Source organism: Sinocyclocheilus rhinocerous, unplaced genomic scaffold (assembly GCF_001515625.1).
Source record: "Sinocyclocheilus rhinocerous isolate Xijiao unplaced genomic scaffold, SAMN03320098_v1.1 scaffold789, whole genome shotgun sequence".
NCBI lineage: Eukaryota > Metazoa > Chordata > Actinopteri > Cypriniformes > Cyprinidae > Sinocyclocheilus > Sinocyclocheilus rhinocerous.
In genome coordinates, this window is record NW_015667306.1 from 515,813 (window position 1) to 521,325 (window position 5,513).

Genomic DNA, 5,513 nt, shown 5'->3' on the forward strand with positions numbered 1-5,513 from the left:
AATAATAGTTGAATTTATAAAAATGACCCCGTTCAAAAGTTTACATATGCTTGATTCTTAATATTTTGTTGTAACCTGGATGACTGACAGCTGTTTTGTTGTTGTTTTTTGTGATAGTTGTTCATGAATCCTGAACAGTTAAACTGCCCGCTGTTCTTCAGAAAAAGGTCCCACAAATTCTTTGGTTTTCCAGCATCTTTTGTGTATTTGAACCCTTTCCAACAATGACTGTATGATTTTGAGATCAATCTTTTCACACTGAGGACAACTGAGGGACTTACATGCAACTATTACAAAAGGTTCAAATGCTCACTGATGCTCCAGAAGGAAACACGATGCATTAAGAGCCAGGAGGTGAAAACTTTTTGAAGTTGTCCTCAGTGTGAAAAGAAGCATCTCAAAATAATTCAGTCATTGTTGGAAAGGGTTCTTTCCAAAATGCTGGAAAACCAAATAATTTGTCGGACCTGAAGGATTTTTCTGAAGAACAGCGGGCAGTTTAACTGTTCAGGACCAACAAGGGACTCATGAACAGCTATCACAAAAAAAAAAAACCCCGCTGTGGGTCATCCAGGTAACAACTAAATATTAAGAATCAAGCATATGTAAACTTTTGAACGGGGTCATTTTTATAAAGAAACTATTATTTTCTCTTGTGGACTATATGTAAATGTATTTTATGTGAAATATCTTATTCAGGTACTGATACAGATACTGCAAAGTGTAAGTAAAATTTTAACCACAACTGTATTTCTACTAACTGTTGTTCAGCTAATGTTATTAAAAACATTTGCCTCCTCGAGTGAAAAGGCTCTTGCCAGAAACTCATTTCTACTCTTGTGTCCTTTATGCTCAAACCCCTTTTCACATCTCATTGATGCAGCATCTAATTGATTATTCATTACAGTACTGGCAGATAACCACGTACAGATACTGTATACAGAAATAGAACTAGTGACACAGATATGCCAGTTTCCTCTCTGTATCGGACAGAAATGCACAAACTCTGGAGTCCAAAGACAATACCTTTACTCAGGCACATTTTTTGTGAGAGCATTATTCACGGATCCAGGTGTGTATATATGTGTGTGTGTGCGTGTGTGTGTGTGTGTGTGTGTGTGTACTGGTTTATATATCCTGGTGGGGACTTAAACCTGACTGCACACAGACTCATGGGGACTCGTGTCACGGTGGGGACCTAAATTGTGGTCCCCACGGGTACAAAAGCTTATAAATCATACAGAATGAAGTTTTTTGAAAATCTAAAAATGCACAAAGTTTCCTGTGAGGGGTAGGTTTAGGGGTAGGGTTGGTGTAGGGCAATAGAATATACGGTCTGTACAGTAGAAAAACCATTACGCCTATGGAGAGTCCCCACAAGGATAGCTGACCAGACGGTGTGTGTGTGTGTGTGTGTGTGTGTGTGTGCAGGTCATGGTCTAAAGAGGAAGGATAGACTCTGTATACCTTGCTGAGGGACACACTTGCGAACGGTAACTGAATGTGCATTGGGAAGGTTGGCACATTGTTCCCATTCAGCAGAACTGGTGTGGAGTTAACAATTAGGATTAGGATAGGAAGTAGAAAATAATCACCTTCACTTCTGCTGTCATATCTGACACATGTCTACCTTCACACATGGCTCATTTTATATTCAAGATTTTCCTCTAAAATGAACTTATAACCAGTACAACACACACACACACACACACTCATCCAAATACTTACAGTCAATTTGCAAAGAAACAAAAGAAAACAAACGGAATGTTATCATCTCTTTAGGTTATCAGTAAAAGTATGCACACTGATAAGAGCTGAACTAGCAAAAAGATCTTACAAATGCTCTCTCTCACACATAAACACTCTACAGACGCTCTTGTCTCTCCCCTCTTCACGTTTCATACACTTTAAAAGCCCATGTGGTGTACCGATGCTTTAAATCTCATGCTCATCCTGGGTTGTTTTCAGGGATTTAGCCACATCTGTAATCAATGAGGGAGTTATTGATTTGTGATTATCTCCTACCGCTCTACCGCTATCCTTATCTCTCTGATGTTGTGAAACATGGCCAGTAGGTGCTCGCAAAGGACCTTATGAATTAGAGCCATCCATGAAAAGTGTTTTTCAGGGGATAATTGCAGCCCAGTTTAATATTCAACTTCTTGTGAAGGGAGGCCCTCATCCTCACCTCCGCTCCTTTGTGTGTTGTAGCCAGAGGCTGGGGTTAGACTGAAGGGTGAATCTGGGGAGAGAGTTCAGGGGTTCACTGAGCTCTTGGGGTGGAGGTCACCCATTCGTTCAGTTCTTCAGGTCTCAGAATGTCTGACGCTGCATTCTGTACAGCCTTGAGCGTTTTTACTTTTTTTTCCTATACTACACGCATGCTCATTTCACTTATGCATCACTCTCTTTTTGACCAGATCATTTATGTAAGACATAGTGTACATTTAAAAAAAAAAAAAAAACACTGACAGTGGTCAGGGCTTTTATTTTAATTTGCAATAATAATTGCCTGACTATACTGCCAAATAAATATTAATAATAATAACGATAATAATAATAATAATAATTACTGCTTGATTATACCACCTAAGATCCAAATAAATGCAAATAATAATAATAATTAATGCCTGACTATACTGCCTAAATTCCAAATAAATACATATAATTAATATTATTTTAATTATTATCATAACTTATATTCTATTTTTTAATTACTTTTTTATTACAGATATTTTTTCAAAACAATCATGTGTGTATACTGTAAATATACTGTACAGTGATTTGGTGCTTAATACATTTTTATTATAATCAGAGTTGAAAAAGCTTTTTTTCCAGGATCCTTTCAACAGAAAGTTCAAAAGAAAAGCATTTATTCAAAATAGAAAATTATATATATATGCATTAAATTTATCAAAGGTTACAGTAAATACATTTATAGTGTTACAGTAATTTTATATTTCAAATAAGCACTGTTCTTTTGAACTTTATATTATTAGAAAGTTTCTATTATTAGAATGTTATTTCTAATAGAGCCATTTGACAGTGGTTAACTGGGATCATGGTCAATTTAACATCATCACACTAAATACAGGGCTAAAAACTACAGGGCTTTTTTTTTGGTCTGATCACTGAAATTAACTGTAAGAAGTTGTAAATACATTTTAGTCACTGATCACATGTCTTCTCCCTCTTTCAGCCTTTACAGTTGTAGCAGTCATTTTTACCACATGCTGCCAACAAGGCACTAAAATTCCCATAAACACCCTTGCCGGGGTCATAAGTCATACTTACGGTGCTGCATCCAACTTGTCAATCAATAAAATCAATCTTCTTTCTCAAGGCTCTAATAGATATAATAATAGTGACACTGCATTCGTATTCACAGAGGATAGCATTTTGAAATAGGCTAACAGGGGTTATTATTGAATGGGTGATGTTTATGTGTCTTTTTACTGAATGTCTTTAACCCTGGTGTCAGAGAACAGAGTGTTGATGTTACTAAGGATCCTCATGTTTGCATGCTGATTTTACCACTCGCAGGTTAACAGCCCTCCTCAAACACAGATGGACAGCTACTAAGAACTCTCTGTCTTTGCTTCCTTCACATGTACACACACACTCCTCTGGTAATTAAGAATAGGTTTCTTCTCTTTATTGTCTCATAAAGTTCTCACTGCAAACATGTTTGTAGCTTTAAAAGTAATTGAGACTTTGTTTTGGAGCTTATTCTACAGAATTACAACTCTCGACAACACTTGGTGCTCGGCTAATCAGCCTTCAGGAGACGCATGACAGCTTTATGACACAAAAAATCAACACACACAATGACAGAAACACAAACCACACACACATACCTGTACAGATACATAAGCAGAAATACCTGATCACACAGCCTGTAATTACAAACACACTTGCATTTCTGGTTCCTGTTGAAGAAATGACAGCAGCTTGAGATGTCTGCAGGTAAAAGAATCAAAACATACAAGGGACGGCCTCAGTTTGGGGGTATCAAATTAGTTCAAACTAAGTTAAATGAATGTAATACAGATATCATGCGTCTATGGGAATGTTCTGCATTGTGCTTTTATTCCCAGCAGCATGTGATTTGTCAGTGAATTATAAGCAACATGAAATGACAGACAGCCAAAAATATTTTTGCTAGTAAGGTATTTTAAGTTTATTTTAGTTACCCACCACCTTAAATGCTGAATTGCTTTCTTTACTGCACAAAATGAGCTGTGGGACATTAAAGTAATGATCTGAGCTGACATTTATAAACGCTATTCAATGACAGGATATTATATATTTCAAAACATGATCAGTGTGCAAATTATGTAATGGCTGTCAGTGTGATTTTAAAGGCTTTCTGTCAGCAGTTTTCTGGGCGCAATCGTCCCACGCGAGATAAAAAGTATTTTGGCGCTCTTAAAGCAATTAGAAATGGTTTTAAAGCCGCAGAAACACAAACCACACACACATACCTGTACAGATACATAAGCAGAAATACCTGATCACACAGCCTGTAATTACAAACACACTTGCATTTCTGGTTCCTGTTGAAGAAATGACAGCAGCTTGAGATGTCTGCAGGTAAAAGAATCAAAACATACAAGGGACGGCCTCAGTTTGGGGGTATCAAATTAGTTCAAACTAAGTTAAATGAATGTAATACAGATATCATGCGTCTATGGGAATGTTCTGCATTGTGCTTTTATTCCCAGCAGCATGTGATTTGTCAGTGAATTATAAGCAACATGAAATGACAGACAGCCAAAAATATTTTTGCTAGTAAGGTATTTTAAGTTTATTTTAGTTACCCACCACCTTAAATGCTGAATTGCTTTCTTTACTGCACAAAATGAGCTGTGGGACATTAAAGTAATGATCTGAGCTGACATTTATAAACGCTATTCAATGACAGGATATTATATATTTCAAAACATGATCAGTGTGCAAATTATGTAATGGCTGTCAGTGTGATTTTAAAGGCTTTCTGTCAGCAGTTTTCTGGGCGCAATCGTCCCACGCGAGATAAAAAGTATTTTGGCGCTCTTAAAGCAATTAGAAATGGTTTTAAAGCCGGTTTTTTTGTGTGGTATATTTGTGGTGTGTAAATCTATAACGTAATAACACTTTTAGCTCTACTTCTGTCGACGATAAGACCAGCTGCTGTGGTTACCTCCTCAAGCAATGGCGACGTCTTGCGTGCATTTATTAGCCCTCACTGGACTTGTATTCTAACTTTTGTTCTCACTGAAATGCTGTCAACAAACCCCCCCCCAAAACCCCGCTATAAAATCGCACCCTGAAAAGAGTATGAACAGCAGAATCTTTGCTATTTTTAATTGTTTTTCTGCTGACTCTCTCCATGGTCCATAGCCTGGTTTGGGTTCGCTGAGCGCAGCTAATTTGACAGTAGTGAGTAATTTGATTGAATAGTCGGGTTTGGTGTGGGAGGCGCCTGCGGCTCTCTCTCTCTCTCTCTCTCTCTCTCTCTCTCTCTCTCTCTC